A 12,025-nucleotide genomic window follows, 5' to 3' on the forward strand; every position below is an offset into this window, starting at 1 on the left:
CTTTATATGTTACTTGGCCTTTTTCTCTTACTGCTTTTAGTATTCTATCTTTATTTAGNGCATTTGTTGTTCTGATTATTATGTGTCGGGTGTATTTCTTTTCTGGTCCAGTCCATTTGGAGTTCTGTACGCTTTTTGTATGTTCACAGGAATCTCTTTCTTTAGGTTTGGGAAATTTTCTTCTATAATTTTTGTTGAAGATGTTTGCTGGTCCTTTGAGTTGAAAATCTTCATTCTCATCCACTCCTATTATCCATAGATTTGGTCTTCTAATTGTGTCCTGGATTTCCTGGATGTTTTGAGTTACGATCTGTTTGCATTTTCCATTTTCCTTGATTGTTGTGCCGATGTTCTCTATGGAATCTTCTGCACCTGAGATTCTCTCTTCCATCTCTTGTATTCTGTTGATGATGCTCGCTTGCATCTATGGTTCCAGATTTCTTTCCTAGGTTTTCTATCTCCAGTGTTGCGTCATTTTGGGTTTTCTTTATTGTGTCTACTTTCCTTTTTATTTCTAGTATTGTTTTGTTCATTTCCATCACCAGTTTGGATGAGTTTTCCTGTTTTTCTTTAAGGACTTCTACCTGTTTGATTGTGTTGTCCTGTTTTTCTTTAAGGACTTGTAACTCTTTAGCAATGTTCTCCTGTAATTCTTTAAGTGAGTTATTAAACTTCTTCTTGATGTCCTCTACCATCATCATGAGATATGCTTTTAAATCCAGGTCTAGCTTTTCAGGTGTGTTGGGGTGCCCTGGACTGGACGAAGTGGGAGTGCTGGGTTCTGATGATGGTGAGTGGTCTTGGTTTTTGTTAGTAAGATTCTTACATTTACCTTTAGCCATCTGGTTATCTCTGGAGTTGTTATAGTTGTCTCTGTTTAGAGATTGTTCTTCTGGTGATTCTGATTACTGTCTATCAGCAGTCCTGTGAGACTGGCTCTCTCCTCTAAGTTTCAGTGGTTAGAGCACTCTCTGCTGGCAATTTCTCCTCTTACAGGGAAGGTACACAGATATCTGGTGTTTGGACCTCCTCCTGGCCGAAGAAGAAGGCCCAAAACAGGACCTTTCCCAGATGCTGTGTTGCTTTGGCAGGTCACAGACGCTGTCAGCTTCCGTGGTGCTCACTCTCCCCTGTGCAGACTAAGTTTTTAAGTTAGGTGTAGTCCCTGATCCAAGATGGTGCTCCCTTCTCCTGAGGTAGAGGGCTCCCGTGCAGAGCGGGACCACTGTCCTCCGGTTGGGAGGGTGCTGGATGTCTGCCGCCCCAAAAGGGTGCTGCCTCAGTGGCTCTGTGGCTCCCGCCTGTCCCAGAAGCTATCTGCCTCTGTGGTGCACACTCTCACCTGTGCAGACTAAGTTCCTAAGTTTGGTGGAGTCCCGGAACCAAGATGGTGCTCCCTGCTCCTGAGGTACTTTCTGTTTTCTTAATCCTACAAATAAGCCAGCAGCTTTTTACCTTGTTTCTGTTCCTAACTCTGTCACATCCCTTCAGTCTCTTCTCATTTCTGCATTTCAAATAAAACCTAGTCAATTTTAAAAATCACTCCATTGCTCCACCATTTCCCTACATTCACAGCCAGGAGCCACATAATCTCTTTGTGAAACCCTTGTCCTACCTTTCCATATTTCTGTCACCTTGAAATTGGTCCCATTTTGTTTTGTCCTTGACCTCTGAGTTATTGCCTGTGTTGCAAATCTCTCTTGCTGTCACCCTATCAACCCAACCACTCATGGGAAGTCTGTTTATATGTCATGTCATTTTCTATCTTAGCCCTAAGGTAGCCATCATCAATCAGTTTGTCAAATACTTATCAAGCTCACAATAAAACATCAAATTCTAGTGCCCAGCTGCATTGTACTTTCCTAATATGGGCAGAATCCTGGTAGATTTCTTCTGAAAATTGCCAGCTAGGTAATTTTATCCAGCCTTTGTAATACTTCCTATATTGAGCTAGGGTTGACTCTTGATACTCACATATGTTGACTCTTATTTTTCTCAGAAATGTACTAACTCTCCAAGGACTCATGGGTATATGAGTTTATTGTCTTAAAAATATCCATTGATGCAGGTCACCTCTAGGGCAGGGACAGAAGCAAGGATTAAGAGAGCATAACCAAAATTGAAAAGAAAGAAACAATGTGCTCCAAGTTGCTCTTGGCTCTGTAGAAATGAAAAATGATACAAACTCTCAGAATGAAGTCTTAGTCACCAAATATATCTATCAAAAATACTACTCTCTAGACTTCATCTGGTATATACTCGGAAAAATTTGATTGGGAAGTCTTTTGATTTTAATGTAACGTGTGAGTTAGTGAGATGTTTAATGTTTAAGGGTATGGAATGTCAACCCAAAGAGAAAATAAAACCAGAAAATCAAGAAAGGCCTAAGGCTTGATGTTGTGGTCACAGAACAGCCACAGAGACTCCTGGCTAGTGCAGAGAGAATATCTTGTGTATTATATGGATGCATCATTTATTAATTAAATAAAAACCTATGGCCTACAGGAAAGGGTAGAATACAAAGTGGGGCATCTATTAGGCAGGAGATATTTCTTGCATAGAGACAGGTGTGCATGAAGATTTGTCCCAGGATGTAAAGGGCATATGAAAGCTAGGCAGATATAAGCAGCCACATGACAGAACTTAGATCAGAATAAATGGGATATTAAGTTTGGAGCCAAGGTTTTTGTAAATGTAATAAAGCCCAGTGTCATTATTCCTGGGAACAGGGGCAAGGGTGGAAAATCTTTCCACAACAGCCTAGAGTTCTTTACAATTATTCCTTCAGAGGAATTTATTATATGTCATTTAAGTTAAGAACTCCATAGTATAAAATGTAAGACACCCTCAATAGGTCAAATTGTTGCTTATTTGATTGATATTACTTTCTTGCCTGGGAGCCCTTCTTTTTAAACTTTATATAAACAACATAGATTGGTGCTATTTGACTTTACTATCTAATTTTGTATGTGTTTCCTGCCTGACAAATGGAAGAGCTCATTTCTATCGTCCAAGCTGGGTGAAGAATTCTGGGTTCCATAGGCGTGTGTGTACTTCCTGGGTGTCCTTACTTTTGAGGTAAAAATGCTGATTTAGTCACTGTATAAAGTTGAGTTCAGGTTACAAAGTATACACATTTGTGTGCTTTTCCTGATTTGGTATTTCTTTTGATTTTGTCACCTTTCAAAATGGTTATTTGTTGGATACTCAAAATTAAATACTAGGTGTATTTAATTTCAGGTGACTTTCCACCTCCTCCCATAACCAGCTTCTCACATTTTCTTCCTTCCACAAAACCTTTGTGGTATACCTAGTCTGTTCCAGGCCACACCAGGTATATAGTGATGAGCAATACTGTCTTCACTTTCATCAACTTTTTCAAATGAATCAAGTAAATTAGATAAGTAGCAACCGACTCTTTAAAGTGATAGTAAAAAGACAATAGTATGGACAGTTTGTGAAAGATAGAAGAGCACGTGATGGTCAGGTTCCTCTGCTGGGTTCTCTCAGGCACCAGAGACCCCAATTCTGGCTCTACTCCAGTAAGCATGTGGACCTGTACCCTGCACCCCAGTGCAGTCCAGCAATTCCCTCCAGATGGATTCCTTTTATGTCAAACCTTTTATTGTTTTGTCTCCATGCTTTTGCTCTTGTCTGTGAGTTGATCCATTGGGTTTTGGGACTGCTGTAATCTCTGTAAGGCATTCCTTACTATACTTTTTATTTGACATCTCTTACACTTTTCTCCTTATTCCTATAATATTTCCTTTTCTGCTCTTAATTTTATGTCTTAAATAACCTTTCATAACTTTTATGATCTCTAGAATCTGAGACTATAAGGGTAACTCAACTCAGTTTTTTGTCTCCTAGCAACTTTACACACACCGTTTTCTTTCTTTTCAAAGACAGGTTACTATTTATGCCTATCCTAACTCATCCAACTTCCCATTCATTTATAATTTTGTTAACTAAAATTTGAGCATACAGCATACTATCTTTGGTTGTTTATCCATCAATAGTTAGTGAAGGGTTCACTGTTGTTAATAGGCTAGTATAACATTGGCATAATGGTAATATACAGCAAGTGGTAGTCAATGGTAAATATTTACTCATAAAATAGTATTTAGAAAGCAATGGACTTTAGTAAGTTACTGGATTTAGAATTAATTTGCCGCAGTAAAAGCCTCAACTCAATCACATCCATATATCACTTAAACATAGCAAATATTTCAACAGAAAAATATGTTGTTAAAAATAAAGAGATGAAATAATCTCTAATTCATAAATACAACAAAGCAAAGGTAAAAAAGAAAGAAAACCTAAAGAAACATAACTCCCCCTGAATTTACTAAGCTTACAGTAATGACATTCATTAAGAGTGAGATAGACAAACTCTCAGAAAGAGAACTACAAAGAATAACTATAAAGCAAACCGAAGACAAGAAAAAATCTCCTGAGAGAAAACCCAGACAGCTAAGTGGACTAAGGAATGTGATAGAAAATATAAAAGTAGAATTCAAGAAGGAAATACTGAAGAAAATGCCTTTTTTTCTGAAATGCCAAAAATGTAAAATATGGTATCTCAAATAAAAAGTTTTGTGGAAAAGTTTAAAAATAGATTGAACCAAGGAGGACACAGAATAACTGATCTTTTCAAGATGTAGGAATTGGAGAAATACAACAAGAAGAAGGAAAGAATACTAGGAAGGCATGAGTTAGAAGTCTCATATATTCACAACATTATGAAAATACCAATCAGTGGGTTATGGGAATAGAGGGCAAGAATCTTTCTAAAGGCATTGAAAGTATTTTCTTTTTTTAATTTTTATTAGATATTTTCTTCATTTACATTTCAAATGCTATCCCTAAGGTCCCCTATACCTTCCCCCTGCCCTGCTCCCCTACCCACCCAGTCCCAAATCCTGGCCTTGGCTTTCCCCTATACTGGGGCATATGAAGTTTGCAAGACCAAGGGGGCTCTTCCCAATGATGGCCGACTATGCCATCTTCTGCTACATATGCAGCTAGAGACATGAGCTCTGGGGGTACTAGTTCTTATTGTTGTCTTATTGTTGTCTCACCTATAGGGTTGCAGACCCCTTCACCTCCTTGGGCACTTTCTCTAGCTCCTCCATTGGGGGCCCTGTGTTCCAATCCAATAGATGACTAAGAGCATACACTTCTGTATTTGCCAGGCACTGGCATAGCCTCACGAGAGGCAGCTATATTAGGGATCTTTCAGCAAAATCTTCCTGGCATATGCAATAGTGTCTGCATTTGGTGGCTGATTATGGGATGGATCCCCAGGTGGGGTAGTCTCTGGATGGTCCATCCTTTCATCTTAGCTCCAAATTTTGTCTCTGTAACTCCTTCCATGGGTATTTTGTTCCTTATTCTAAGGAGAAATGAAGTATCCAAGGCTGGTCTTCCTTCTTCTTGATTTTCTTGTGTTTTGCAAATTGTACCTTGAGTATTCTAAGTTTCTGGGCTAATATCCACTTATCAGTGAGTGCATATCAATAAACTTCTCTTGTGATTAGGTTATCTCACTCAGTATGATATCTTCCAGATACATCCATTTGGCTAGGAATTTCATAAATCCATTGTTTTTAATAGCTGAGTAATACTCCATTGTGTAAATGTATGACATTTCCTGTATCCATTCCTCTGTTGAGGGGCATCTGGGTTCTTTCCAGCTTCTGACTATTATAAATAAGGCTGCTATGAACATAGTGGAGCATGTGTCCTTATTATCAGTTGGAACATCTTCTGGGTATATACCCAGGAGAGTTATTGCTGAATCTTCCGGTAGTACCATGTTCAATTTTCTGAGCAAACACCAGACTGACTTCCACAGTGGTTGTACAAGCTTGCAATCCCACTAGCAATGGAGGAGTGTTCCTCCTTATCCACATGCTTGCAAGCATCTGCTGTCACCTGAATTTTTGATCTTAGCCATTCTGAGTAGTGTGAGGTGAAATCTCAGGGTTGTTTTGATTTGCATTTCCCTGATGATTAAGGATGTTGAACCTTTTTTCAAGTGCTTCTCAGCCCTTCAGTATTCCTCAGTTGAGAATTCGTTGTTTAGCTCTGTACCCTATTTTTTAAATAGGCTTATTTGATTTTTCTGGAGTCCCGCTTCTTGAGTTCTTTCTATAAATTGGAAATTAGTTCACTATTGGATTTAGGATTGGTAAAGCTCATTTCCCAATGAAAGGTGGCCTTTTAATTTATTGACAGTATCTTTTGCCTTACAGAAGCTTTGCAATCTTATGAGGTCCTATTTGTCTATTCTTGATCTTACAGCACAAGCCATTGGTGTTCTATTCAGGATTTTTTGCCCTGTGCCCATATCTTCGAGGCTTTTCCCCACTTTCTCCTCTATAAGTTTCAGTGTCTCTGGTTTTATGTGGAGTTCCTTGATCTACTTAGACTTGAGCTTTATACAAGGAGATAAGAATGAATCAATTCCCATTCTTCTACATGATAACTGCCAGTTGTGCCAGCACCATTTGTTGAAAATGCTGTCTTTCTTCCACTGGATGGTTTTAGCTCCCTTGTCAAAGATCAAGTGACCATAGGTGTGTGGTTTCATTTCTGGGTCTTCAATTCTATTCCATTGGTCTACTTGCCTGTCACTGTACCAGTACCATGCAGTTTTTATCACAGTTGCTCTGTAGTACACCTTGAGTTCAGGCATGATGATTCTACCAGAGGTTGTTTTATTGTTGAGAATAGTTTGCTATCCTAGTTTTTTTTTTTTTTTTTTTTGTTATTTCAGATGAATTTGCAAATTGCCCTTCCTCACTCAGTGAAGAATTGAGTTGGAATTTTGATGGGGATTACATTGAATCTGTACATTGATTTAGGCAAGATAGCCATTTTTACTATATTAATCCATCCAATCCAAGAGCATGGGGGATCTTTTCATCTTCTGAGACCTTCTTCAATTTCTTTCTTCAGAGACTTGAAGTTCTTATCATATAGATCTTTTTTCACTTCCTTAGAGTCACACCAAGGTATTTTATATTATTTGTGACTATTGTGAAGGGTGTTGTTTCCCTAATTTCTTTCTCAGCCTGTTTATCCTTTGTGTAGGGAAAGGCCACTGATCTGTTTGAGTTAATTTTTTATCCAGCTACTTCACTGAAGCTGTTTATCAGGTTTAGGAGTTCTCTGGTGGAATTTTTAGGGTCATTTATATATATACTCTCATATCATCTGCAAATAGTGAAATTTTGACTTCTTCCTTTCCAGTTTCAATCCCGTTGATCTCCTTTTGTGGTTGAATTGCTCTGGCCAGGACCTCAAGTACTATATTGAATAGGTAGGGAGAAAGTGGGCAGCCTTTTCTAGTCCCTGATTTTAGTGGGATTTCTTCGAGTTTCTCTCCATTTACTTTGATGTTAGCTACTAGTTTGCTGTATATTGCTTTTATTATGTTTAGGTATGGGCCTTGAATTCCTCATCTTTCCATGTCTTTTATCATGAATGGGTGTTGGATTTTGTCAAATGCTTTCTCTGCATCTAAGGAGATGATCATGTGATTTTTGTCTTTGAGTTTATTTATATGGCGGATTATGTTGATGGATATCCATATATTAAAACATCCCTGCATCCCTGGGATGAAGTCTACTTGGTCATGATGGATGATCGTTTTGATGTGTTCTTTGATTTGGTTTGTAAGGATTTTATTGAGTATTTTTGCAACGATTTTCATAAGGGAAATTGGTCTGAAGTTCTCTTTGTGTGGTTTAGGTATCAGAGTAATTGTGGCTTCATAGAATGAATTGGGTAGAGTACCTTGTTTTTCTATTTCATGGAATAGTTTGAGGAAAGTTGGAATTAGGTCTTCTTTGAAGGTCTGATAGTACTCTGCACCAAACCCATCTGGTCCCAGGCTTTTTTTGGATGGGAGTCTATTCATGACTGCTTCTATTTCTTTAGGGGATATGGGACTGTTAAGATTGTTAATCAGATCCTGAATTTAACTTTGGTACCTGGTATCTGTCTAGGAAGTTGACAATTTCATCCAGGCTTTCCAGTTTTGTTGTGTATAGCCTTTTGTAGTAGGATCTGATGATATTTTGGATTTCCTCAGGTTCTGTTGTTATGTCTCCTTTTTCATTTCTCATTTTGTTAATTAGGATACTGTCCCTTTGCCCTCTAGTTAGTCTGGCTAAGGGTTTATCTATCTTGTTGATTTTCTCAAAGAACCAGCTCCTGGTTTGGTTGATTCTTGGAATAGTTCTTTTTGTTTCCACTTGGTTGATTTCTGCCCTAAGTTTGATTATTTCCTGATGTCTACTCCTCTTGGGTGAATTTGCTTCTATTCACTCTAGAGTTTCTAGGTTTGCTGTCAGTATGCTTAGTGTCTGGGTTTGGTGGGTTTTTTATGGGATGAATCCCCAGGTGGGGCAGTTTCTGGATGGTCATTCTTTCAGTCTCTGCTCCAAAGTTTGTCTCTGTAACTCCTTCCATGGGTATTTCGTTCCCCCTTCTAAGAAGGATCAAAGTGTCCACACTTCCTTCTTCTTGAGTTTCATGTGAAACAATGATTTCATGCCAGTAGCCAAACTAACCAAAAGAGAGAAGAGCTAAATTGATAAATTTAGGAATGAAAAGGGAGTTGGGCTGGCTAGTCTTCTGTCAATTTGATAACCAAATGAGTTATCATAAAATAGAGAATCTCAATTGAGAAAATGCCTCCATAATATCTTACTGTAAGGTATTTATTTTTTTCAACAAAACATTTTTATTAATTCTCTGGGAATTTTACATCATGCACTCAGGTCACATTCTTCCATGTCTACTTCATTATTATGATCACCCCCAACAAATTGCTTTAAAAAGTCCAATTGTGTTATCATCTATATATTCAATGGAGCATGGTCAAACTCCCTGGCCTTCCCCTTGAACACAACTGAGTACTTCTCCCATACCTCCACCAGAAGCCATCAATTGTGGAAAGGTACTCTTTAGTACACATACCATACTTTTTAAAAGTTCTCTTCAGTAGCTTCCTTTCTAGGTTGTTACTTTTGGCATCAGGGAGTTGGCGAGTGGGGCTGGAGTTGTAACAGAAGCATTGTGTCTCCCTCTCAACTGTGTATCTGAATTCATCATATCATAGCACAAGTATCCTCCTTGCTCTTCACAGTCAATGTGAGGGTGCCTCCATAGATTCTGGCCACAGCACAGACCACAAACACAGCTCCCTGCTGCTGTAGATCATGGAGCCAGACAAGTCCTTCAGAGGCTGTCCAAACCATGGACACCATTATGGCCTCAGGTGGCAGCTACTCACACTAACATAGGGTGGCCCCTGTTGGCAGTTTGGCCCATGTATATCTGCATGGCTTCAGAAAGCAACACAGATCATAGACAAGCACAAGATCTTAGATAGTAACTAGGGACATGGACATCACATAGACCCTCAGCTACAGTAGGACCACAGACCCATCATTGCCCTCAGCAGCAGAATAGGCCCAGACATTTCCAGGACCTTAATAGACAGCATGGGCCACTCTCATCATTATGTCTACCAGCAACTGCACAACCCACCGAACTCAACATGGCTTCAGTCTGCAGCAAAGAATATGGACATCTGCATGGCCCCTGGTGGTAACATTTGCCAGAGATCAACACAGGCAGGCAGAGCTTGGCCTCACTGGATTTTTTCTGCCCTCAAGGTGTAAAACATTTTCTTAATTTGTGATTGATCTTGGAGGGCTCAGCCCATTGTAGATGATGCCATTCCTGGGCAGGTCATCCTGGGTTCTATAAGAAAGCAGGCTGAGCAAGCCAGTAAGCAACATTCTTTCATCCTCTCTAAATCAGCTCCTGCCTCCAGATTTCTGCCCTGCCTGAGTTCCTGTCCTCATTTTTTTGGTGATAAACAGCAATGTGTAAGTGTAAGCTGAATAAACTTCTTCCTCCCCAAATTGTTGCTCCTGGTGTTTCATTACAGCAATAAAAACAATAACTAAGGTAGGAGTCATTATGACACATACAAAATTTCCTGATCTTTTTCAATAGTGCCAATCCCTGGAGGTCAAGCATTTACATCTAGAAGCTTATATCAACTATTATCATTCAAACCACTGTATTATGCTCATTGGTCCTCACAAGCTTGTTATAATTCAAAATACATTCAATCCAAGTTCAAATTCCCCATATTTTATTAGAGTCTCACTATTGTTTAAAACTCCAAAGTTCAAAGTCTCTTCCAAGACTCATGACAATCTCTTTAATGTCAAGCCCCTGTGAAATCAAAATGAATAAGATCACATACTTCCAATATGCAATGGCACAGAATATACTTTACAATTGCAGAAGGGGAGAAAGGGAACACTGTGAGGAAATAATGAACCAAAGCAAGAACAAAAACCAGCAGGGCAACTCCAAGCTCTGCATTTCCATGTCTGATGACAAAGCATTTTTCAGATCTCTAACTCCTTTCAGTTTTATTCAATGAAATACACATTGAATATTGCGCTTCCTTGGGCTTCTTCCACATCCTGCTCTCCTTGACAGATATCCCATGACTCTGGCATCTCCAGCATCTTGGAGTCTCCAGTGAAATCCAATGGCCCCTCTGTGCCTCCATGCAGGTACACTCCTGACCTATGCTTGGCCTTAGTGGCTTTCTTTAGCTTTAGAGATTATTCCACAATCTTTTTCTTTTACCATTGACTCCAAAAAACATGAATCAAGTGGCCAAGTTCTGTGGTTAGTTGGAGCTGGAACTTGATCCCCCCCCCTTTTAATTACATTTGCACCATATTTCTACTGTTGGCTTCCTCAACTCACTGCTCAGCTTTCTATTGTTGGCCTCTTTAACTGATTAGGCTTTTTCAAAAATTCCTTTTTATAATTTGGAAATGTAGCTGGGCAGGACCTTGCTCTGATGTCTCCTCTCCAATTGTTCCATTTAGCACCAGGCTTTTCTATAAACTTTTTATTTCTTTGAGCACTGGACTTAGTTCTAATACACTTTCTGATACTGTTTTTCTCCTCAAACTGTACAGATTTTTCCTTACTCAGCTTACATTTTTTCATTATATATATGCATAGAGTTACCATTAATATCTACATGACAGATTTAATACTAGGCTGTCTTGAAATCTCCCCTGCTAACACCATTAGCCCCAAATTTTCAGTTTAGCTTCAGGCAGATTTTTTTGGACAAGGACAGAAAGCAGCCATATTCTTCCCTACAATATCACAATAATGGTCTCTTGACCACTTATTAATATTCTTCTCCTATGAAACTTCTTGAGGCAGGTCATCATAATCTACATTGCATTCAACACCATGGTGTTTCATGATCCTACTTATAGGGTCGAATAAAACTTAAAGTTTTTAACAATTTTTCTAGACCAAAGTCCCAACATTTACATTCTTCCAACAAGCAATTTGACAAGCATGTCACAGCAATATTCTACTCCCTGGTACCAATTTCTGTCATATTCAACATTTTATTACTATGACCAAGGCAACTCTTATCAGAAAATGCATTTAATTTGGGCTTGTTTTATAGTTTGAAGATTTAGTCAGATATCATTATGGTTGGAAGCTTGGTGGCACACAGAGAGACATGATTTTGGAGAAGAAGCTGAGAACTATAATCTGATACACACACACACACACACACACACACACACACACACACACAGACAGACAGAGAGAGAGAGAGAGACAGAGAGAGACAGAGACAGAGAGAATATCTCTGGTCTTTGTATGAAGTTCAAAACCTCTACCTCTAGTGACATATTTCCTCTACTAAGGCCATATCTTCAAATCCTTTCAAATAGTTTTATTCCCTTGTGACCAAACCTTCAAATTTATGAGCCTAAGTGACTATTCTCATTAAAATCATCACAATATATAATTCAATTCATGTTATAAATTGCACAATTTATAACAAGGATATTCAAGGGTAGGCATCACATACTAATCTTTATAGATACAGAAAAGGCTTTTGACAAATCTGGCATTTTCATAAGAAATCTGAAAGACATGT

This window comes from Mus caroli, chromosome 2 (genome assembly GCF_900094665.2).
Source record: "Mus caroli chromosome 2, CAROLI_EIJ_v1.1, whole genome shotgun sequence".
NCBI lineage: Eukaryota > Metazoa > Chordata > Mammalia > Rodentia > Muridae > Mus > Mus caroli.